Source organism: Ruditapes philippinarum, unplaced genomic scaffold (assembly GCF_026571515.1).
Source record: "Ruditapes philippinarum isolate M1 unplaced genomic scaffold, ASM2657151v2 ctg517_1_1_1_1, whole genome shotgun sequence".
NCBI classification, from domain to species: Eukaryota; Metazoa; Mollusca; class Bivalvia; order Venerida; family Veneridae; genus Ruditapes; species Ruditapes philippinarum.
The window spans coordinates 533,249-560,392 of NW_026862442.1; the positions used below are offsets into that span (position 1 = coordinate 533,249).

General features: G+C 30.9%; 1 protein-coding gene and 1 long non-coding RNA gene across 6 annotated transcripts in view; one reads left to right on the plus strand and one right to left on the minus strand.

The window, feature by feature from the left end:
• Window positions 1-13,923, minus strand: part of LOC132719104 (protein retinal degeneration B-like) — a 96,233-nt gene extending 82,310 nt beyond the window's left edge. For all 5 annotated transcript variants that reach the window (XM_060702847.1, XM_060702850.1, XM_060702846.1 and 2 more), the window contains exon 1: window positions 13,806-13,923. The gene's annotated coding sequence lies outside the window, so the exon portion shown is untranslated. The remainder of the gene's footprint in view (window positions 1-13,805) is intronic.
• Window positions 13,924-14,845: 922 nt separating this feature from the next.
• Window positions 14,846-15,807, plus strand: LOC132719094 (uncharacterized). Its single transcript, XR_009624168.1, has 2 exons — window positions 14,846-15,110; window positions 15,462-15,807. It is a non-coding gene; the product is annotated as an uncharacterized LOC132719094 (long non-coding RNA).
• Window positions 15,808-27,144: the final 11,337 nt, after the last annotated feature.

Sequence of the window (27,144 nt, forward strand, 5' to 3'; positions counted from 1 at the left end):
AGCAGCTAATCCTGGCAGGAGTAACTGATAGCAACTTTAGCTTTAATTTTACCTAACAACTGCCATCCATTCTGTGATTTATGCTAATAGCTATAAGATGTATGCTAACAACTGTAGAAAAGCTAGAAGTTATAAGATTAACAGTAACAACTATAAGATTTATAATTTAAACTGCTATACAATTTATCCTAAGTAACATTTATAGGTTTTATGCTTATATCGGTAAGATTTATACTAATATCTACAAGTTTTATATAAAACGGATATAAGCTTTATACTAATTACCTGTAAGAGTTATGTTAAACCTATAAGATATATGCTTAAAACTATGAGATTTATGCTATACCATCTAAAAGATTAATTATAACTGCTATAAGATTTATTACTGTGTATTTGAGATTGATGCTAACAGCTATAATAATTATGCTAATATCTATGAGATTTATGCTAACAGCTTTAAGGTTTTTTAGCTGAAATATATGAGAACATATATAAGACTTTTGCTGATATCTTTAAGATTTATGGTAACAGCCATAAGATTTATACATACAATGTAACAAATAACTTGCTTACAATGTACAAATGTAGCTGGTATCAGGTGACAAGTAGTTACCTGCTGATGCAGTTGTAAGCAATCATAAGCAAACAGCTGACATTATAAGTTTATTATAAGTCCATCATATGTAAGCAATAGCTGACAATACGCAAGTCGTCATTGCTAATAGCAAAATACTATTGTGGATACTGACAAAGCCTATCCAGAATTGTCTGCATATCAGCACAGTCTGGCTTGACTGTACTGCAGATTGTCAAACTTCAGGATTATTTAAATAATTAAACCTCTCACATTAACAACAGACAGTTCCAAATTTAAAGTTGGGGGGACTATTCCATTTTTTTAGACAGGAAAATTGGAAAAAATCAAAATAGTCAAGATGGTAAAATAACAAAATGTGTCACTTCTGAAAATTAAGAACAAGCTGTCGCAATAAATATCAACAGGAAAAAAATATGCACTTATCTTTGAACCTCAATTAGCATGCTTGAATTATCTCCAAGAATTGAAATATCCATATACCGGTATATTATGATACTGAAACTAACCTTATAATGTCCCTTTCTAGCTTTAAGAATTAATTCAAAATTCTTGCATAAAGATGCTACATTTTTCCAATTCCGTTCATTAAGAGCAAAACTAAATTTCTATGACCCGCCACTTTAACTGAGTAGACATACTCTATACATATACAAATGTAAGCAATGGGAAAATTCCAATTTACAAGACGACATAAGCACTGATGCACACAGAAGTTATAAAATCCAATAAATCAGTATCTGAGGAAAGAGAGAGAGAAAAAAAATCCCAACCGTTGGTTCGGCACCCATTCTTGTTTTTACTCTCTCGGAGTCTTAATATGCATTATCTGTTTATCATACACTGACATTTAAAATAATCGATAACTGTTCTATCAGAGTTAGCTCCACCAGAACCCAGGGACAAATCTTTCCCAATGATTGCCTCTTATAGAGCCGCTGAGACAACATTATTGTCTAATGTCTTGAAATATCTGAGAAAATATTTTGACCCAATTTGGTACCAAAAGAAATATATATATAAATAAACATATAGTATTACAGTATAACCTCTGTATAGTGGCCCTCCATAGAGCAACCACCTTTTTATAACGACAGTATCATTTCTTTCCCTAAGTAAGACTTCACAATTAATTTAACCTCTGTACAGCAATCACCTCTTTACAACAACAGTATCATTTCTTTCCCTAAGTAAGACTTCACAATTAATTTAACCTCTTTAGAGCAATCATCTCTTTATAACAACTGTATCATTTCTTTCCTAAAGTAAAACTTCACAATTAATTTAACCTCTGTGAAGCAATCACCTCTTTACAACAACAGTATCATTTCTTTCCCAAAGTAAGACTTCACAATTAATTAAACCTCTTTAGAGCAACCACCTTTTGCAACAACAGTATCATTTCTTTCCCTAAGTAAGACTTCACAATTAATTTAACCTCTGTACAGCAATCACCTCTTTACAACAACAATATCATTTCTTTCCCAAAGTAAAACTTCACAATTAATTAAACCTCTTTAGAGCAATCTCCTCTTTACAACAACAGTATCATTTCTTTCCTAAAGTAAGACTTCACAATTAATTTAACCTCTATAGAGCAATCACCTCTTTACAACAACAATATCATTTCTTTCCCAAAGTAAAACTTCACAATTAATTTAACCTCTGTACAGCAATCACCTCTTTACAACAACAATATAATTTCTTTCCCAAAGTAAAACTTCACAATTAATTAAACCTCTGTTTAGCAATCATCTCTTTACAACAATACCATTTCTTTCCTAAAGTAAGGCTTCACAATTAATTTAACCTCTGTCAAGCAACCACTCTCAGCAGCAACTAATACCTTTAACTCTCGAAAGTAGTTTTCGAGATACCATCTTCAGAATGCAAAAACTGAACCAAAGTGTGAATGCAATACCGGGGTGAGTAAAAGAGCATCTCCTGATTCTTCAAATAGTCAAGCTTATAAAATGAATTCAAATACTTGTACACTAATACAGTAAGTAAGCAGTATTACCAGAATTAGAACCTAGAGATTATAGGTAGATAATTTTGTAATTAGTTAATTCTGGAGGTAATATAATTTCTCAGAAAAAATGTTTAGTATATCACATGAAATAAATGGAAATAGCAGACACATGAGCATTTTTCTCAATCAGGTCTTTGATTAGTTTAAATGCCAGAGTTCAAAAGTGTAAACCTGTTTATTCCATTATATATCGAAGTAGTTAAATCGGTACCTCAATTTCCTCAACATACTGAAATATTTTTTTTTTTTACATACATACATAAACTGCAGAAAAACTTATTTATTTAGAAAGTTCAAGGAAACACACTCAGACATAAGGAACATAATATTATGTTTTGTGTGGTACTTTTTTCAAATTTATTTAAACCACAAATCAATTCCCAAAGAAAAGAGAATTTTCAATTTCATGTCTTCCTTGTTACAGGTATTTATTTATTCACATTTCAATAGTACAGACTTTACAGTGTGCCTTAATGCTAGAGATCAAATGACAGCGAATTTATTATTATTTATTTTTATTTTTTTGGTTTGGTTTAATGTTGCACCAACACAGTATAGATCATATGGTGACTTTACAGTTTTACTGATGGAGGAAAACCTGAGACAGGTGCCCCTCTGTACTTTATTTCAGGCAAAAACCTGAGTATAACCACCGCCATTCTGTAAGCTAGCTGGATAGCTTTCTCTCATCAAAATCTGAAGACCCTGGCACAGCTTGAAGCTACAGCAGTGACAGCCAAGGGGTTTGAAGTAAATGACCTTAACCACTCGGCCACAGACGCCCCATAGCAGATTTTACATGTCTAGGTAACTCAAGTGCCAAATAAGATCAGATGTTAGTGTAATAGACAAAATCATAAATCTAAATTTACAGAGGAAACTTGATTATTTATCTGTTGTACAGGAAACAATACACTGTTCTAACAATTCTGAATGCTATATAATACTCAACTTACTATTTATTGATATTTATTAACACTTTTAGTCACTGAATTTTATAGTTCATTAGCACAATTTCACATGTACAATGTTCATGAAAATCAGACTGAAAAAAAAAATCTGTCCAACATGGATATACAGGCTGACTATATAATGATGTCCTAGGCAAGCCATTAACAGTACTTAAGCATTCAAAGAGGTCACATTCAATTATGAAGGGGTGCACATACATCTCGACCCCCCCCCCCCCCCCCCACAAAAAAAATAAAGAGAAGAAAAAAACATCAGCAATTTTGCTTGATACTCAAATTATAAGGTCTTGGTCTCTTGGGATTTACATTGGCCAGAGAACAGCCTGTGACAGTTTTTGGCCAATCAAATACCTGAGATCTGAGTATGAGTATAGAGAATTTCTTTATAACCGAAGACCCAGGATAACATTTTTTTCTTATGAAACAGAGTTGTCCTGTTATGCATTCAGAATTATCCAATAACAATTAGAGAGATTTTAATATCCAAACAAAAACCAGTTGAACCGGGTGATGCTCCCCAAGTAGGTTTTGTACACAGAAAAGTATACCTCTTGAAGTGTCAGAGTTATGTCCCTGACAAAGTTCAAAGTGTAAAAATGAACTAAGGGCAATAACTCCAAAATTAAGCAAGGAAGAGTTATGGTTCTTTTGCACTGCACTTTTACCCAATGAGATTTATATACCTACAAAGTTACATGTTGATATCTCTTATAGTTTTACAGTTATGTCCCGGACAAAGTTCACAGTGTAAAAATGAACAAAGGGCAGTTCACAGTGTAAAAATGAACAAAGGGCAATAACTCCAAAATGAGGCAAGACAGAGTTAAGGTTCTTTAGCTCTGTACTTCTACACAATGGGAAGTCCCCTGACACCCGCCCTCCTGGTAAATAGGCCGGGCGCCTTCAAAAAGGCTCAGCTGTGCTGCTGATATTTCAAAGTGTAGCCAAATAATTGCTTTCCAGCTAACACAATGTACTTATATTTTGGTGCAAGAAGATTTCAGCTTGATAATTTTTAATGATTTTGGCAACAAAATTATATCTGACATTTGAGGATAGAGAATCTAACCAGAATGTAAAATAATCAAATTTCAGTGTATAAGATATTTGATGAATATAATATAATTCAATAAAGAAACCATTATACTTTACGTAAGTTTATATGAATTGATCTTAGTTTGATTGTGTTGGAAGCAATAAGCTTATTGAAACAGTCTTGAATCCGTTCCTGGAAACAACCAGTACTTAAAGCAATAAGTGTAAAGTTTTCTTGACCTTTCTTGACCTTACAGAATCATTTAATCATGGCTACACAATTATTATCTATCAAAACATATCAAAGATTATATAACCTGTATCATCATAACATTCTTACAAAATATTCTACAATTTTCCCACAGTGATTCTTTTTTTTAATTAAAAAGAGAATAAATAAAACCATCAAATCATTGACAGTTGCTGAAATAAACCATGCCACTTGGTATTTGTGCTGAAAGTTTAAGTGTGGCAGATTTCCTTGATCAAATGTACAGCTTTTAACATTTCTCAATTTCAGAAGTTTTAATGGCTTTAAGTCTGTATAATCAGGTAGGTCTAAATGCCAAAATAATTACCATGATCTGTAATAAGAAATATTACCGTAAACTCTCAAGTAACTGTACCTGTAGCAAATTTCAGTTTTGACACCATACCTATGCATCAAGATTTTAATTTTAGGAAAAAGAATATTCATAGCAGGCTTGTTCATGGTCATTGTCAAAACTAATTTACAGAAAATGACTTAGTCAAGTCTCCTTAGTCAAATCTAAAGTATTTGATTAACACTATCTTAACACAAGTCAGTAAAAGTGTATTCAAAGAGGTCACAGTCATTAATTATAAGAAATGGACATAACTGTAACATATCTAGCCCTAAAATAAATTTGAAAAATTTACTTGATACCAAATATAACAGTTACTCAGTCAATGTACCTTATTAGGAACATGAAATACATGGCTATAGCTCTCCTTTTTAAACCTTAACCTGTCGGAATCATATGTGATGTAACCTTAACCTGTCGGAATCATATGTGATGTAACCTTTTGCCACCAGTAAAATGCCAAGTCAGCCTACAAATCTGTGCATTATTGGTAGCTCAACTTTTGTATTTTTAATTTTGAAATGCCTATAACTTTGAATGGACTGTTCCAAATTTAAAGAAGGTCAAATCCATTTGTTAAGGACGAAATAATAGGAAAATGAAATATGCTGATTAAGTGGGCAAGAAATCTCAAGATTTATTTCCCCTATAAAATTACATTATTGTTTAAAATTTTGGCTGTGCTACAGATGGACAAAAAAGACAATAATCTGAACCCCATATCAAAACTTGATTTTCTGGGGATAGGTTTATCCTTGTTGCTCCTGGTAATTACATCTACACCCCTTCCTTGATAATTTGATGTACAACTTTTGTGAATCGATTCTTCCGCTCAGTGGCCTAAAATCTTGTTTTTATTTGTATGTACACTGTAATCAGAAGGTCTTGAGGCTTGAAACTTAAGTCAGGTGGAATTTATGTCATCAGTGTCTTTGTGTTATGAAATTGTAATGTTTGCTAGATTACACATAGAGTTGTAGAGGAATTACTGTATAGAGGGTGAGTGAGGCATCTTATAGAAGAACTACAGTAACTCACTCTAGAAAAAATAACTAGGTATAAAATGCACATGAGGTATCTGTCAGAATATAAAAGTTGATTAATTGAAAGAAGGCTTGTTAGCAGTAATTAATTAATCAGGAATCAGATTTTCTAAGAATGTAGTTTAAGACAGAAATAGTCAGTTAATCTTTGAGTTATCTCATCCACCATCTCAACTGTTTTAAGTGTATTTTGTAGTGGTTCTCTAGCTCCTAAAATATTTCTGAAGAATCATTCACATCTGATCTTATATTATGAGAGCTTTTAATACTTCTGTACAAAGAAATATCATTATCACATAGCCTGTTTCATTTTTCTACAGGAAAATGTTATAAATAAACTTGGAAAAATTCATTATCAATCTTATTAGTATTAGTACCATTTATATATATGTTTCTACATGTATAATATAAATGTGGTAACAAAATTTAGTCTTTTAATGCCATTGTGGCAAGATCTCGGTCATATGAAATTTCGGTTACTCTGCATTACTTTTTCCATGCAAGGAACATAGTTAAGTAGCTGATATGAATATCATTTGCAATTTTGCAATGGTGACATATAAGTCCATTTGGTCCGGTGCATTTTTTTATGTTTTTTTCTGATGATAACATGTATTATTGTAAATATATTTTAGTGTTTACGGACAAGTATGTCATGATAATAAATCATTTACTTACTTACTCAGTGGAGTCAGTCTATAGTGACAGTTTTTTTTCTTAAAGTCCACAAATTTATCAACAAGCTTGTCTAAGTCAGTTGTTGTATTAAAAGCTCTGGTGACAAATCTACACAGTGGCATTTTAGGAGAAAATATAACAGTTTTAGGTAGAAATTATAGCTTTTTTTTTAGGACAAGGAGAAACTGCCCATACTTAGCTGTAAAATATACAAAAAAAATCACTATTAGCACAATTACATGCGTACATCGCAAAGCCAAGTCAGTAACTACATGAAGTACCATACCCTCTACCACCAATATCATCAAAATATCACCGATCAATAAAAAAAAATCAAGGAAATATATAGCATTTTTCAGTGATAACCTATAAGCTTGCATGCCTTACACCTGTGAGCACAATAATGTAAATCAGAATAAATGTTTACGATAAAAAAAAATTCAAGCATTATACTTTAAGTTTGTTTTTTCCATTTCTATAGGTAACCTTATATACCACATTATTTAAAAATTAAATTGAAATAGTAACTAATAAGTTACTGTATAAATGCTTTTAATTGATCTATACATATGATACAAGTAATAAGTTTGACTGAATTAAAAATCTTGTACTTTGGAAATATGATAGGCCCTTGACCTATATATAATTAGTGACTTACTTCAAAGTCTTCTTTTTATTGACATCAATCAATTCATGAATTTAAATCAACCTTCAACCTAAACAGAAGTGGTAAGCGGCAGTATATAGCCAGGCCATCTGCACATCACTACAGTCTGACAAAACCATACTAAACAGGAAAATCATATTCTTTCCATAATACCGTAATATATTTATGGTCGATTCTGAACAGAATTGTAACATAGAATGTCTTTGTTATTTAACACACATGAATAATTATTGTACTTAAACAAAATAAGATGTTCCCAGAACAAAATATTATTCTGCTATTAGATTGTAAATAAGGTTTTATATATTTAGCAATGATTTTGTACATGTTCCATTCATCTATAAGGTAACTTAATGCCATACTTCTTTCATACATTACAAGTATATTTGAACAGAAGTATTCTTCTTTTCTTTAATTCAAACAATAATTTTTGCAGCAGATATATAGCTTTATACACTTTAATATTCAAACATATTGTTCCAAATTCAAAGAATGGTAAATCAGATCAAAACCATTATGCACATTTAACAGGTTTAATATGGGCTAAAAATATCATTAGATTTGCTATCATGGCTTTTATGGCATGGTTTTTTTTTTACTTTACATGCTTTTTTATTCATTGTTCATAATTATCGATATGTGATGAAAACAATTGACATTCACAGAATAAGTTGTACTAAGTTTTTTTTTGTGAAAAAAAAATGCGCAATAATAATGTTGGCACTAACTACTATGCAATTTAAATACATAGTGTAAAAGATCAACAGAACAAAAAAAACTGTGTTATTTTGGCAAAAACACAGGGTATTTATTGTTATAAATACCCGTAATAAAAACCTGTGATAAAAAAATAGTCACTAAAAGTATGTGAATTATTAGTTAATAGAGAAAAACAACAAAAAACAACATTATCATACCAATGAAAATATTTTTAACAACAGGTGGGTGGGAATAGAACTTCTTTGCCAAACATCCTGATCTGGGGGGAAAAATTGGCACAGTATGTCCAATATCTCTTTTTGAAATGTAAGTACAAAAAGCAGGGTCAATTCTTGTCCATATTGTAGAAAATGGGTTATTTTTAAAGAATTTTTCATCTTCGTGTCTTAAAAGTTCATGAAAAACACCAAACTGTAAACATCATCTCTTTTTATTTTCTGATTATTTATAATAATTCATACTTTAAATTTTGTACCTGGTGAGTTTGATTGTCTGCACTCATATTATCTATTGAATGTTTTGAAGTTTCCACAATTTATTGGCTGATGCCAGATTTATAGGTGGAAAAAGATTTGTACTTTTTTCATACTCAAATTGGCACAAAAATAATCTTTCAGTCCCTTCATTTTATAAAACAATTTGTCCCAATGTCAAGCAAATTAATGAAATATTTACAAATCATTTAACAAGTCAATAATAAGAAACACAGATTCACGTTCATTGTCAATGTCTGCTCAAACATGTAAAAATTACCTCCTAATGTAATATAGTTTAATAATATTAATAAATTGATCATGGTGATGATGCATGAACATGGTTACTATAAACAAGCAAATTATCTCACCACATTAAAAATAGTTGAAACATGTACTTTAACCCTTCCTTTAATACTTACATTGTACATGTACTTTTACGATTTATAATTCATATATTTTATATCATCATTCAAGTTATACCATAATTACCTCTTATAAATATGAGTACATGTATAATTTATGTTTTCTTATAAATCAAAACTTTTTTATATAAAATTTAATAAATATATGTTTACTTGGCTTCCAGTTTTGACTGTCAGAGCAATTAACATTTAATCAATACTGGAAGAAATGTAAAAAACAATTCTATGCTACTGAACTCATTAAAATAAAAATTTAGGAATGTACTTGATTTGACCTCAAATCTGTACTTTATTCTAGAATGGTTCTAGCTATATAGTAACAGAAAGTTACCCATACTCTGTTGAATTTTGTAGAGCTGTCATTGAATCAGTCCAGAGCATACTAAAGATACATCAATATTAGATGACAATTTTTTATATTGAGTATAAGTTTTTAAGTAACAATCTCATACCGGTAGATTAAAACATGTCCTTTAGACTGGGCACCTGCTTTCATAAATGTTATGGGAGAATTTTTGTAATATTTAGACATTTTATTACATACACATGTAGTGCCTACGGTCAACCAGGCATTTGCACATGGTAAGTGTATTAAATGTACCACAAATTATGCCAAGATAATTATTTCTAAATCAACCCAGAATTAAATACAGGACACAAACGTAAATACACTATCAAGTCTTGACTTTTAACATTCAAGTGTAACTAACCTTGACCCCTTGAAATAGTGACCAGATTTTTGCATGCAACATGTTGTCATGTCCAACAAATTTATGCAATACTTATTTTAAAATCCATCAGGGGATGACTGAATTATTGACCATACACAACCATCAATGCGACGTTTGAGTTAGAAAATGGTTGTGTGCAACACATTTACACCGTACATGAAGAGTCATTTTTAAAATTAATTTAGGAACTACAAAATTGTTGACAGGACATGATTATCAATGCACTTTTGAATTTTATGAAAAATTCCTTTCAAAGTGTCTAATTTGGCCTTAAACTTTGACCTACAAAATCCTGTGATTTGCAAGTATTAAAACACATTGTGACAATGTGCTTGAAATAATATACAAAATTATCTAAAAATCCATCCATGAATAATAGTTATTAACTGGACAAAATGCTGACAGATGGAAATACAGACAGACAAATTGAATGACAATTCAAAATTTTTGAGAGGCATTAAAATTGAGCAACATACAATGTACAGTATAGAGATTCAGGTCAGAATGATATTTCGAAATATTAGACCTATATGGGCTTGTTACAAATGTACAGTGTAGTTTATGTTGGACAAGCTCATGACAATGACTTATAGTATATCTAATAAACCATAGGAAAATACAAATTACAAAAAAATGTCTAATATCTTGCCTTTTTAAGCTTTATTTAATCAATTGATTGTAAATAAAATATAAATTTATGGCAAAACTAATACATGCTATTTCAGCCTAATTCATTAAAGACCAGCATCATATTTATAGGACTACTGGTCATGCTGCATAAGCAATTTAACTTTGGAGTTAACAAAAAATAATTGAATTCCTACAAGCTTTAAGGGAACTTCAACTGTCATGTCCCAGACACTCAAGAGTCAGACCATGACCCCATCTTGCAAAATGCCTTTCTTAATTCTCAGTAATTTGGTTTGATTCAATTTCCATTTGAATTAAAATTAATTTGCATTTATCATTAAATCTCAATAAAGTTAAGATTGTAGACTCATAAACATTAACACATACACTGTATCAACAGAATCTTTTAAATACAATTCAAACATTTTAATCTACATACATGTGTGTATGGGACTTCCTATCATGATTTTCCTGTGTCAGTCAACATATTATTGAATTATTTTTTACCTGGAAAAAGAACCAATGTTCATCAATTCTATTAAATTATTATGATACCATACGCTCATTCTCAATAAAACACAGCATTTGATGTTCCACTGGGTAGCTCTTATACGAAGGTTTTTCTTGAGGTCAAAATGTCGTTAGAAAGGTGGCTGCCACTTTGTCTAATAGGGACACTCTCAGTTTTACATTTATGTCTGTTATTTTTCTTTTACAAGTACCATTAATGCCCTAAAATGTAACATACGTTCCTGTCGCCACCTAGAATTTTCAACTTTGAAATTGTATTTCAGGAAAATAAGTTCCAGAATAAACGAAACATGTGCAATTAGTCATTGCTTTGTGTATATGAACTTTGATTATTGGTAAAAATTATATTTGACTGTTAAAATCTCATTAATATAATGGATGATCAAATGTCGCCAATTGCATATAAATAAATAGTGACAAACCTAAAACAATAATAAGTGGAACCGAAATTACATAATTGAATCGATGCATGCTTAATAATACAGCATATATATAATTATAAGTAAAAATAAGCTTGCAGCCTTTCAAATATCATTATATTTTCTGAAATTTTCATTTTTTATTCAAATCTTTTCAACAGCATTTTAAAAAGAAACATACGTTACCATTATTTAAGAGCCAATTCATTCAAAGAAAAATCCAAACAAGAAAGAAAATTAACATGTGTATAACTCTATATTAACCACAAATTATAGCGGGTTAAACGGTCTTGCGTCATTTTTAACCCACTTTCAATGTAAAAATGAATCATACGTTACAGAAACATACGTTATCAACTTTTTAAAGTAAGTTTATCAAAAGGGAAATTGAAGTCAAAAAGCACGTATAACAGCAACATTAACTTCTATTTGACATTAGTAAGTAAATTTTGATAACTTTGGTCGAGTTTTAACTTGTTTAAGTAACCACAGTGAAACAAACGTTACTTTTATCAAACAGACTTTATATTGTTTACACATGCATATATAAAAACATAAAATCGCATTTTTATGACAATAGAATGATGTACATTTGATTCCTAAATAAAAAAGTCGATTTTACATGTAAGTTTCAATTTCGTGATTAAGTTCATAAATAAGCGAGTGTGAAACATACGTTACTCCAACTTACAATTCAACAATTTTTGAAAATTAAAGATAAAGTTGGCTGTTAGTAATGGTTACCTTGTATTAGATGTAAGAAGATACAAAATTGTTTTTACAAAGGAAAGATATGTTAATAATATGTTGATGTACCAGCAGAAATGTTAAAACTATTTTACAAGATATTGATGTTCTCAGCAACAACTAATTCGTTTCTGCAAAGAGCTTACTGGCCGTATTTCATTCTATATATAATAATGTTAAAACAATATCCATAAATATACATTATTTTACCAAAAATAAAATTGTTTTCTCAACCTTTACTTGCATTTGAATAAAATGAAACATACGTGACATCCTATATGGGGATAAATATAGAACTGCTTAGCAATAAATTTTCCAAATATTAAGAAAGTGAAAAGTTGAATGTTTTGAAAAAAATTGCTAATACAACATTTGTGTATGCATTCGACCTCTCATATATTATATTTGATATATATCCTTTGAATGAAGACATAAAATAATCATTTCCAAAATTGACTATTTTTGCTTTCTATGAATATTTAACTTTGAAGAAATTAACTAAAAATTAGCAAGGTACACAACTTCCTTGAATTTTCCTGGGTTAGAAAGTCCCTCTAGATAAAGAATTTACAGATTTTGATATATTTTAAAGACTTTTGATGTTAATATGCAGCCAATATGTTACACTATTAGATCTGAAATTTACGTTACCGAAGAAATACAGTGTCATTACCAAAATAAATGCCATCCTGTTATATCATAGTCTCTTGTTCAAAATATTTCTGGCAAACTTGCAAAATACCCTAAACTTTTACTTCAGGGATATAAAATGACACAATGACAACATCAAATTCTTAATATTTTTCAACCTCAAATGCTTTATTTTATTGAGAATGGGCGCATAATTAAAATTTTACAATATTGATATCAAAAACTTGTAGATTTTGTATCTTGTCATTGCTATTAGTCTTTCATTGAATGACTTCGAGCTTCCTTTTTTCAGTTTAACATTTATTGGAAAATTAGAATTTGACCAATGTAAAAAAGTAGCTTCAAAAGAGATTACTTCTAAATATTTGGACATGTAGTCATTGCTTAACCAGATAATTTCTGCAGTGTGTTTATTGAGCTCAGACACAGTGTAAAAAATCAGTCCCCGCTCGGAAAGCATTACAAAGCTTTACTCTTCTCGTATTGGTTAGTCAAGAATATGTTTCTCAGTCTGACATCTTTACTTTAAAACCTGTTTGCTGAAGTCTCTTGCCAATTTGGCAGTAATTATTTATCAACTTCAAAAATTAGTTGCAAGCCACCCCCACGGTACCCGCCCCCCAATCCTTCAATCGAAAAGAAACAAATTTCAGTAAAAAATCTTGCTGTTTTTCATAATATCATATAAATCGTATTTAGAATAAAATCAAATATAATTTTTCTGAAGTAAAAGAAAATGGGAGGGGCACTTTCATTCAGTTAGAGAGTAATTTTACTGGAAGTTATGGAAGAAAATTATGCACTGACTACATCATATCAGCCGAATATATTATCACTTTATTTACAACTTACCAATACACAATTATCCAAAATAAATCACACTGTTGGAAATTTCGACAATGACATTTGTTTATTTACATGTTTATAATACCGGCCGCTTACACCATGGATTAAACTAATTATGATGTTTTGATAAACGCCGTATCTACGGTATGAACATATTTACGGTATGGTCGGTACCGAAATTAATAGTTTAGATTATATATGCGTAAAATAGGTCGATACTACACTTTAAACATAACTTATACGTTTTGCATATTCAAAAGATACTCGGAAATATTTGAATTTTACTGTGAAACAATCAAACATATTGTACTGTATGCCTAGTTTATGAAAAAAAATGCCAATTGCGAGTATACTCCTTGTGTAGTGATGCAATTACTTGAGATGATGATGATGATGATGATGATGATGATGAGTTTAACTTACTGAACTTTCCGGAAATACACCTTGCAAAGTAATTTTTATTTATAAAATTGGATAAAACAATACAGACACAATAAGTTCTAATTGGATACATTTACCCAAGCTGTTAAATTTGATGATAAGGCTCAGAAATACATAGATATTGAATGAGTGTATATTCAATATTAAATTTAATGAAAGAGTTGAAAAGAATCATACAGATAAAGTCTTAAGTATTGAATATACACGAAAATAAATATTCCATTTATCACTTATCGAAAATAAGAACGGTTTACGATTTTCGTATGTATGGACGCGCTTATAGATTGTAACGCTGATATTTCAATCATTCCTTGCTCTGGAAACAAAAACACCAAATAGAATGTCAAACAAACATACAACTTAATTTTGATGAATTAATGAGGAATTAGGATCTATGTTCTTTAACCATTGATAATGTGTAAATTTTTTCCTTTTGGTTACTTCACAATATAACACATTCAAATACATTATCAAAAATTTCATGAAAGTTAGCATGAATCTGGAGGCGAGCTGCTTTAAGGACTTTCCAAGATGGATCAAGTCACTTTATATACATCGTTTTCTTATACATTTCATATTCAGTCATGCCAGTCGGGTATGAATATCATGTGACGAACAACTCGATATATATGCACGGTTGCTGTAACAATGAATTCGAAGGGGAAGTGACATGCTGTGAAATAGAAAACAAACATTATTTAATTGGAAGCACAGTAGATATTCTAATTTGTGTTGGACTTATGTTTGTATCTATCATGATTATTACTGCTCTCTGTTTTGGTCGTGACGACGGGTATAATGTTATTGAAGGAACTAATGCAAAACAATCAGGTGATAAAGTTGTTGTAGGAACTAATGCAAAAGAATCAGGTGATAAAGATATTGAAGGATCTAATGCAAAAGAATCAGGTGATAAAGATATTGAAGGAACTAATGCAAAAGAATCAGGTGATAAAGATATTGAAGGAACTAATGCAAAAGAATCAGGTGATAAAGTTATTGAAGGAACTAATGCAAAAGAATCAGGTGATAAAGTTATTGAAGGAACTAATGCAAAAGAATCAGGTGATAAAGATATTGAAGGAACTAATGCAAAAGAATCAGGTGATAAAGTTATTGAAGGATCTAATGCAAAAGAATCAGGTGATAAAGTTATTGAAGGAACTAATGCAAAAGAATCAGGTGATAAAGTTATTGAAGGAACTAATGCAAAAGAATCAGGTGATACTAATACAAAAGACCATTTTCATAATAAAAAAATAGATGGAACCAATGTACAAAACTCTTTTTGCCACCACGGATGTATTTGCAGTTGTGGATGACCAAACAAAGATTTACTTTATTAGCTGTTTTGTGTAACATCATAATAATGTTATCAAATCACGAATATTTCGAGTAGAAAAAGCAAATATTGTTTAATAATTACAATGATAGATTAAGACATACTTTAAAACATGCATATAGAAAATCGACAACACCATAGTATTTAATAGATTTATATATTTATAATATGTACTGTAGCAGCATAGTAAACTTTTAAAATGACCATAAAAGGGACTCCAATGAGGTTGTTTTTTTACATGACCGGACTAGGAATATTTTTCGAGATTTTTATTCAAATTGATGAAAATCTTTACCAATCTTTTATTCTCGATATTTGACTATGCAAAATGACCTAAAAGTGAAAAGCGTTGTATAATTATAAAATTAAGGCACATGTTAAAGCTAGACTCAAATAGGATATTATCGTGTTTTTTTTTTTAATGTAATCCTGAGTACATTTCTTTATGTTCTCTCTATATTAAATGCCCGAGTTGATCTATGCAAGATTTTCAAATTTTATGTTTGTATGCTTTTGAACCTCATTGGAGCTTCTTTAAGGTCAAGCATGGATCAAGGGCTAAATGATGACGGAATCCTACAGCCGAAAGGTCGGAGATGTCTGATGTTTCTCGCCCTAGGTCCATTTCAAAAGTCTTCTTTTTCTGTTCTATATTATTATTATTATTTATCAAATATATTCCAAGATATTTCTTCCAAGACTTGTGTTATTTATGTTTTTATACATTAAACTTCTTTCAAGAGCTTTAACACCACATTCACCACACATATCAAGACAGAATTGGCATCGATCATTTAAGTGCATTTTCAACAAATTTTAAAAGGAAATTAAACAACAACAAAAGCACAAGGAGTTAATATTTTCAACAATAATATACCATGATATACTTCTTCCTTTTCAAATTAATTTAATAATTATAAGGTTCATGGCAAATCGCTTTAAAAATAAACAAACAAGACAGTATTCTATTTATAATTTGTTTGTGTGTTCAAAATGCCTTTCGCCAATGAACACGTATTGAGAAGAAGAAAATGCTTAACAAAAAAAAATCAATTTTATCTGGTACAATTATTTTAGATATATGTTCCCTGGGTCAACTGTCTACAAAGTGAGGATATATTGTCGTTAAACCGGCATGCCTCCAGATTCAAGCTATTTTTTTATTATAAATATTCAATTGTGAAGTGAAGAAAGAAAGTAACTAACATATTGCAAACAGCACTTAATTACATGTACAATTCATGTAAATTACCACAGAGGTCAAAATATGAAAAAATAGCCCTCATTACATTAGTCACGCAGTAGAAGAAACACGGTGATAAGTAATGCAAAATCAGTCATTATTCCCACAAAACAAGTAAATAATTATCTTTTTGCTTTTTTTTAAAAAAAAACCTTAGTGCATTTGTCTCAAGTTTAATTTTTATTAAATATTTTGGCTTATCTGGGGACGTGCAGCTTTAAGACCTTCGTTAAACCATCCACCCAATAATTTGAAAAATCACTTTAAGTATATTTGAAGTGAACATGATGATATTGGTAGGTACGAAGTCGAAGTACCTTAACATACTTGGTTGATAGACTTGAAAATCTTATGGTAGGGTCTGTCCGGTGAAGTACGGACAGTCAGTAAAGTACGGACATGTCTTTAAAAAGACAGGTGTTTTTTCCACACGTCATCGTATCACGCGCGAATAACTTCCGTGTTTTTTCAAGTTTACATTTGGTGTTTTGATTACGCACACGTTTACTAATGACCAATCACATGGAGACAAAACAACGCATGCGTTTGAAGAGACCACCACTTCCTTTGCTTACGTCACACAAAGTTGCTTTAAGCGCGAATTTTAAACCTGCAGTTGCATCATTAAATTCCAAGGTATACATGCATTGGAGCTTTTGTATAAATGTATTTACTTTGAAAAATATCGTTCTAATTTTAAAATAAAGTCAGAATTACGATAATGAAAGTGATTTAACCCTCAAAATATAAAAAATAAAAAGTGTCCGACTTTCCCGTCTCTTTTTGCATGCCTGAAAACTACGGACATGTGATTTAACCATGTCACGTGTGAAACACAAATTAGATCAATAATTTTATTGTTGTTGTTTTTTCAATTCAATTAATGATGCATTATTGATTTGCAACAGAATATAAAAGACATGCATAAGAAAGCTAAAACCTATTTATTTGTAGATGTTAATGATTTTTTCCCTAATCCATTTTTATAAAATTTATTTCACATTGTAGAAAAACCGGTAAAAATGGCACGGAGGGTGAACATTCTGTCCATAATAAGTCTCCGTGAATCAAATGGATGTTGGTTGCAAAATGTGGAGCAAAAAACATCGACTGCTTAGCGATTTGGAAGACCTGTTTTTTAAAAGAAACTGTGTATTCACACCCTCTGATATGTATTCTTTTTAAAAGAATGATTGAAATCTTAGACTCTAACCCTTTATATGTGCATATTATGGCAACATCTCTTCAGGATATAAGAAAAACAATCTTTTTACAGATGATATGAGTATTGTTTTGGTTGGCGCATTAAATTTGGCCGTTTTTAATTAAAGATGAGCACATCTTACTGTGGTTTGGAAACCATTAAAGAGGAAACCTTGTAAAACGATTAGTGAAATTATTAAAACTGAACAATATATCTATGCCTTTTTATATTATAAGTTCATTGTTTTGTTGCTTAAAAGTGTTGCCCACATTAGTTATTATGTAAAAGAATGCCCTAACTGCTTAAATCTTATTGACAAGACAAATTTATCCTTTCTTTTATAATATTAATAAGTGTTCACTTGGTTAAATTAAAAGACTTAACACATGTTATAAAATTCAATAGGCAAGTTAATCTCTGTTTTAATGCAAAATACACTAGAGGATATTGAATGAGTGTAAGTTCAATACTGAATTTATTGCACGAGTTGAATAAAATTATGTTATGCCAAGCCTCTGGCGAGCATAAATTTATTTTATTCAACGAGTGCACTTAAATTCAGTAATGAACCTCACACTAATTTAAATATTCTTTTTATCTCATACCCAAATATAAAGACCGGGTTTACAAGGTGAAAAAAGAGTCATTTTTTCAATTCAAAAATGACGTGTCTCATAGTTAAACGCTTACATTCAGCGCGTCTTCACAATGGTTTTGTAAAACGCTAATGAAGTCTCGTTAAAAATATGCACGGCCGTGCAAATTCCCATTTTTACGGAGTCGCCAAAATTGGGCACGAGTGTTTGTAATAAAATAATTATTGAGATTTTCCCTTGGACAGAGTGAACCAAACGTGACACTTCCCTTTTTTACAATGATTATATACGGTCTAAAAACCACCTGCCAGCACCTGTCGTAACCGTGCCCAGAAAAAATTAAAGCTAGTCTCATATAGGGTCAAAGCACATCTAAAAGTGTCAATTGATGTAATACTCAAGAAATGAATGCGTTTCATAATATAAATTGTTAACTTTTGATTCCACAAAAATATTATCTGGACTAAGTATGATTTAAAACATGAAAATATGAATACCAACCTCGTACATGGATATTTCACAAAGAAAAGATACACAGATATCGTACACTGTAACCTCAAAACCCCTAAAGAAATTAACAAGCACGCACAAACACGATGTTTTCTCTTTGCGTTTTTATCCGGTGTAACAATATTGAATATTATAATTAAAATAATAAACCCTTTTTCAGTATGCCAAGAAAGTGGGTTTATACGAAGAGGGGTAAAAACCCAACTTTATAATAAAACATCCATTAGATGATGCTGTTAATGCCGTGAAAGAGGGTATGTCTATTAGACAGGGCTGCTAAGCATTTCAATGTACCAAAGTCAACCATAGGAGATAGAATTAGCGGAAAACACGAATTACCATGTCCCTAACGGCCGCCCTCCCCATATACCTAAAGCCATTGAAGACAAGATTGTTGATGCGGTAAAAATGGCAGCCCGTCGAGGCATTGGGCTTACCACGGCACAACAAGTCCTAAACAGAACTCTGGTTCTGACCAAGCGGATTGAAGATCGGTGGAGCTTCCCCAACTTCAAAGCTGGAAAAGGTTTGGTGGGACGGGGTCCCGGCGTCGCCATCCAGATTAGTTATCAGGGAAGCCCTGAGAGATTATCCTCTACACGGGCAAGAATGGATGAAATGAATTAGAAAGTGATCGGAAAATATTTTGTTGATCTAGGTTGTCAATTTTATATAGGTCATGACATAATTGAACGCCGGCATGAGCTAGAACACTACTTTGACGTCATTTAACAAATTACGTCAAAAGACGTTCACGTTGTAACTTAAATGTTATCAATGAAAAAGTAAATTATTTGAAATGTTAAAAGATAAATATGCGTTTTTGAACAAGTTTTTTTTATTTATTTCCAAAAGTTGAATAATTGTCCTTCTAGTAAATAATTCAATATGTCAATTTAAAAAAGTGACATTAAGGTTTGTTTTTCTCATTCCGGCGTTTATTCGTATAATTTCCGCGAGAATTATTAATTACATACAATATAAAAGTAATATTTTAAATTATCGTTATTATTATTATAAATAGCTCGCAGAAGAAATTTGCAACTCATTTCGGAAAGAAGATTCATCATAACTTCTAAAATTTCTCAGTAACCTAAAGAAGTTGTCCTATTAAATGCACTTGCTTGGAAATTTGGTCTTTCAATAAATTGCATTCAAAGTGCAAAAATAGCATTTAACAATTCACTACATCATCAAAGGGACAAGACATTTATACGATAAATAGAGGATATTGAAAAAAAGTTTTAAGCTTTAGTAAACTGAACTTATTGAACGATTTGAATAAAATATATCATTGCGAGCCTTTGGCGGGTATGTTTATTATTTATTCAACCCAATTTTAAATAAAATTCAGTTTATGAACTTATCAAATTAAATATTTATTTATCACATACCAAAAAAGGAAACCGTTTTCATTCTAAACGTGCAGTTATTATTTAAATTTATTGTAAATGAAAAACATATGTTTATCATACATGTATCTATAAAATCAAGAAAAGAACTAATGATTACTGTTTATAGGGATTTCCAATTCAAAATTTTTATTTTTTTTTCTATTCCAGAGTATCATTACACGATTAAATCTAACTTGATAAGCCTCGCAAGATATGGAACTGGCCGATGCGAAATAGCAAAAAAACCTTTTTGGCACGAGCCCGTCAGAGTTGTTGCTGCCAAGGGGGATCTTTGCTGTTGGGTAAAACATCCAACAAATCTAGTAATATAACGGTTATGGCTTGCGTAAATGCTTCTGGTCAAAGACAGCCACCCATGTTTTGTTGTAAAGGGAAGAACTCAAAGGTCCCTGCTGGGATTTAATTCATCAGCCGCTTTCCACACCGAATCTCGCTGGTTTTACCAGGAGAGAGAACGGGGATTGATGGATAACATTGGTGAGCAATGGTTCAACGATGTCTTCATCAATTTACTGCGGCCCAGCTAGACCCCAGCTTTTAATACTAGATGGCCATTCATCACATGAAACTTTAGCTATCCTATAAGGGCAATGGAAGAAAACATTCACATTCTTTCCTTTACCACCCACACACCACACATCATCTACAACCCCTGGATAAAATCAGTCTTTGGCCCCTAGAACAGGAAGTATAATTAGAATGTCAGGAATTCCTCCAGGGAAACCCCCTTCACCAAATCAATAAGTGACATTTCCCCCATCTTTCGCACAGCATTGGGATTGCACCGTCATCCCATTCTAACATTGAAAAGGTGGATTTCCGTGCTTGGAGGTATTCTACCCGTTTGATTTCCAATCTTCCTTTCTGAAAAGGTATTTGCCCCAAGCGGGGGGGGGGGGGCAAACCGACAGATGTACCTTACTTGCAAACAAATAATGTTCCTGTCTCGACCAATTCCAATCCAATCATGGACTCTCTCGCACGTAACGATATCTTTCAACAAGTTTTCGTGTACTTTTACTATCACTTTCTTCGTTGGTGATTCGCACTCCAGCCTTAAAGCTGTCCTTCGCCTAAATACAAAAAACTTGGACCCCACGGTTGGGGGTTACATTGTTGGAGCGTTGACCCTATTGATTTCCGGGGCTATTCTAACAGTACTGTTGACGATCCAACATATTCCAAATGCCTTTAATGACTGATTCACCGTCCTATATAAAGTGGAAACCCGTCTGTTTACTTTTGCAAATGGTAAATGAGGGTGATCTGACCATGAAACCCACTTTTTGATCCCAAAATGGCATAACTGGTCATTTAATTCCTCTGCTTCTTCAGCTTTTTCCTGAGGAAATTCTGTTATGGTCTTCAAAGGCAAAGCCCTGTATTGAAGAACCTATCAACTTATCATTTTGTTGCCTCCGTCAACCTCAACGCAAAAGGCCACGAGCGCGAAGAAAGGAAAAAGCCAAATAACGCGCATCGGTCTTCTACAATTAAATGATTAATCCGTGTGAAAAATTAAAAAAATTGAAAAATTAAAAAGAGAAGGAAGCTTAAAAAAAACAAAAATTTTAAAAAAGGTGAAACCAAAAAAGACAGGAATATGTTTTGTTAAAAAAAAATTTTAAAATTTTTATCCAAAAAATTTATTTTAAAAGATGAAATTTTAATTTAAAAAAATTCAATTGACAGGGTCAAAATATTGGGGTTTTATTGCTTGTTTGGGGTTTAAAATTTTTAATTTGACTGAATTTTTTTAGTTACCGTTTTACGAACTCCTTTTACGAACAAACCTGTTCTATTTTTTTTTTTCCTTTTCCTTTCCCCCAAAAAAAATGTAAATTTAAAAAATGCAATTTTTTTGTTGTTTTTTGGGGGTTTTTTTGGTTTAAAATAATTTCTTGAAAAATTTCAAATTTTCCTAAATTGTTTAAATTTGATTTTATTCAACTTTTCAATATTAAAAAATAAAAAGTTGTGAAAACCTTGTCCTAGTTACGATAACAGATGGGTTTTAAATTATTTTAAAAATATGTGTGGCCATTACAAAAATAGCCTGTTTAACATACTTGTAAGAGGCTTCCAAGAAATAATTATAAATCAACAGGATTATGGTCGCGGGAAAGCAATGAATTAAATTTGGCTGGGTGGTCGGGAAACCTGATTGATTTGTTTTCGAATGAATAGTGGTGTATCATACAGTTGTTGACTTAAGCGGCTTTTAGATTTTATTCATCTAGCTCTATTTATTACATTCGAAAATTAAAATTGTCATAACAAATTTTAAATAGAAATCTAGAAAATAAAAAATTTTATAAACAATTAAAATTATGTACATTTTGTAAAATGAAAAGAAAAAAAGTTCAAATGTCCGTACTCCTGCCCAAAATAAAAATTGGGTGTCCGAATTTTAAGAATGTCCGTTACTTTAACCCTCTATTGTCCTACTTAAACCCGGTTTTACATAGCCCCAATAAATGGCAAAAATTTGGGATTTCCCTGAAGGGTTTTTTTGTTTTTGGGATAACGGAAAAAACCCGTGTAGAATTTTCATCCAAATTTAAAAAGCCCCAAACGTATTTAGGATTCCTTTTTCATGTTCATGGGGGTGATTCACATGCATCAATGCCGAAAAGCGTCCGTACTTTCCGGAATTAACCCTAACTTACAGTGATAATGTATAATATAATTTTTAGATAAAGATTCTGTGTGTGTATATTTTACGACACAAGGGCGATGATTATCAACTTTTTAACAGATTATTGTTCTTACAAATGGGATAATGATTAAAAGAAATACGTTGTACATAACACATGCTTTAATAGATATAGAAAAGTTACGAAAGTATATACAGGGTCCGTAGAAAATTGGAATTTACAATCGTTTATATTGGGCCATATATTGATATAACCTGTCAAAAATCTAATCTAAACAACAGTTTAAAGGAAGGAAATTCTATAGTTAGTTATAATAAAAGTTATAAAATCTATGTACCCATTAGCTGATTAAAACAAGAACTTGTATATGACAGTTTGATGATATTATAACTAGTTTTTGTGGAAATGAAATACTCTGAATCCCAAGAGAACATTACTGTATATTCTATAAAATTATGTATGATGTCAATGTTTTATGCCTTTATGTTTTTCATAAAGTACAATAAATTGTAAGGTAAAATAGTGGATGGATCCCTGACCATATTTTACCTATGACAGGGGGCAATAAAAGTAGTAACATCTTGGGCTTCAAAAATTTTAAAAATGAAACAATATAATAAATAAACAAAAAAACTAGAGTATTGCATAATTTTTAAATATTAATAAAAGTTTTTGAGGGCAGCCTCCTATTTTTCCTGCAATAAAAGATTCTCAGCAACTTTGAAATGAAAAGAATTAATCCAACACATTGAGTAATAAATATAAAGATAAACTTGATGTTAATTCAATCAGACTGAATCAAGTAAACAAGGAAAGATAAACAGAAAAAATTCTTTATTTGAATTCTTGAGTTTTATTGCCAATAACATAGTGATTCATTTTACAGAGATCAATTTATTTCAATTATTCAAATCATATATTAAAACTAACGGGTATAACAAAATACGAAATTAAAATTCTGATTAAAAATTAAGCATTACAAGTACATATAAACCACAACAGACAAAGATAACAACATATAAATTATTGTCATAAATAACAATTATCACTTTGACTTGTACATGTACCCAATACACAATAAAACCATTGCAAAAAATCACACTTAAAAGGTTTTATTTATTTTTTTTATTTTCAACTGGGAAATTATTTCTAGGTTTTCTTTTAAAAAGATTAAAATTTTTTCATTAAAAAAAAAATTTAATTTAAAAAATTTGTTTTTAAAAAACCCGGATTCAAAAAAAATTTAAAACCAAAAAAAATATAAAAAATAAAAAAATTTTAAAATGAAAAAAAATAATGGGAAAATTTCCCTTTATGATTTAAAAAAGTTTTCAGCATAAAAAAAATTTCAAGGGACCAGATTAAAAAAATTTTATTTTAATTTTTTTATCACCAAAAATCATCATAAAAATTTCGTTAAAATTTTAAAAAAATTTTAATTATTTCCCTTTGATGGTTTTTTTTCCAAACAAATGGGTATAAGAGTTCTTTTTAATTTGTCACATTTCCAATTTTTGTCCACTTTGTTTACAGTGTTTGTTTCTAAAAAAAAACACAGGAAAAAATTATCAAATTTAAACTTTTAAATTTTTAACCCTACAAATATTTTAAAAACCTAAAAATTGGGCTTTAGGGTTTTTTAAGGGCCAAATGATTTTTAAAAAATTTAACATTGGACCCGGAAAAATATTTTAACAAAATTAAAGCTGGACTTAAACAGTTTAATTTTTAAACCCTATTTTCTCTTACCTGGGCCCCCCAAAATTTAACTTAAGGGGAAAATAACAAAAATTAAACTAAAAAACCCCAAAGCTCTCTTAAAAAAAAATCCCCTTTTTAAAATTTTAAAAGGGGAAAAAAAAAAACAAAAAATTGAAATAAAAAAAACCCTTTTCCTCTTTCCCCTTTTCCCAAAATTGAACTTGAGGGAAAAAACAAACCCCCCCAAAATAAAACCCTTGTTCTCTAACCCTTTGGGCCCCTATTTAAAAATTTAGGAGAAAATTTCAAACATTTTAAACAAAAACCCTTTTTCCCCCCTTACCTGGCCCATATTTTAAAAAAGGAGAAATACAAACATTTGGGGGGGGAAAAACTTAAAAAACCCTTTGTCCTCTTACCTTGTCCAATATTGAAACTTTAGAAAAACCCAAACATCAAACTAAACCCATGTTCTCTAACCTTGGCACATAATTGAACTTAGGAGAAAACACAAACATTTAAACTAAAACCCTTATGTTCTCTTACCTTGGTCCCATAATGAACTTGAGAAGAAAATACAAACATTGAACTTAAAACCCTTTGTCCTCATTACGTGGTCCCCCATATTAAACTTAAAGAGAAAATACAAACATTGAACTTAAAACCCTGGTTGTCCTCTTTACCTTGTCCAATTGAACTTTGAGAAAACACAAACATTCAAACTAAAACCCCTATGTTCTCTAACTTGGCCCATATTGAACTTGAGGCGAAAACACAAACATTAAAACTAAAAAAACCCTATGTTTCTCTTTACCTGGTCCCATATTTAAACTTTAAGGAGAAAATACAAACATTGAACTTTAAAACCCTTTGTTCCTTTACCTTGTCAAAATTATTGAACTTGAGAAAAAACACAAAAATCAAACTAAAACCCTATGTTCTCTAACCTTGGCCCCATATTTAACTTGGGAGAAAACACAAACATTAAACTAAAACCCTATGTTCTCTTACCTGGTCCAAAAATTAAACTTAAGGAAAAATACAAACAATTTGAACTTAAAAACCCTTTGTTCCTCTTTCCTTGTCCCAATATTGAACTTGAAGAAAAACAAACATCAAACTAAAACCCTATTGTTCTCTAACCTTTGGCCCTTTATTGAACTTGAGGAGAAAACAAAAACATTAAACTAAACCCTAAATGTTCTCTAACCTTTGGCCCATATTGAACTTCAGGAGAAAACACAAACATTAAACTTAAAACCCTATGTTTCTCTTACCTACGTTTCCCATTTAAACTGGAGGAGAAAACTACAAACATTGAACTTAAAATCCTTTGTCCCTCTTACCTGGTCCCATATTGAACTTAAGGAGAAAACACAATCATTGAACCCAAAAAACCCAATTGTCTATCTTACCTGGTTTCCCAATATTGAATTGAGGAAAAATTATCCCAAAAATTGAACTAAAACCTTATGTCCTCTTAAACCTGGTCCAATATGGAAAACTTGAGGAGAAAAATACAAACATTGAAACTTAACACCCTTTGTCCTCTTACCTGGTCTCATATTAAACCTGAGGAAAAACACATCATTTGAACTAAAACCCCCAATGTTTCCTCTTACCCCTGGTCCAATATTGAACTTAGGAGGAAAATAAAACATTGAACTAAAAACCCTATGTTCCTCTTACCTGGGTCCAATATTGAATTGAGGAAGAAAAATACAACTTGAACCAAACCCCAATATCCTCTTACATGGGTCCCACATTGAACTAAGGAGAAAATACAAACATTGAACATAAAACCCTTTGTTCTTTTACCTAGTCCCATATTTGAACTTGAGGAGAAAACACAAACTTGAACTTCTTTGTGTTATAAGATCACCTTCAGTTTTCCTATCAACAGCTGCAAATTTTCTTTGCTAATTTCTCATCGGGGAAAATATCTACAAATTGTATTTAAATTTACATTGCTAAATATGTTAAAGATATGGGTATTACAATTCAAGTCAAGCAAAAATAGCAAAATATTTTTACATTTAGTACTCAATCAGTTTCAAATTATGGTACTTCAGTTGCACTTGGCAATATTAATTAACAAGATTAATTAATACTTCCCACCACAACATTTACTGAATTTTATCCGAGGATTGTGGCGTTTTGGGAAAAATTGTAGATAGGTTCAGAGGGGCAAAAACAATATGATTTTGACACTACCCCCTGTTGCAACACCAAACAA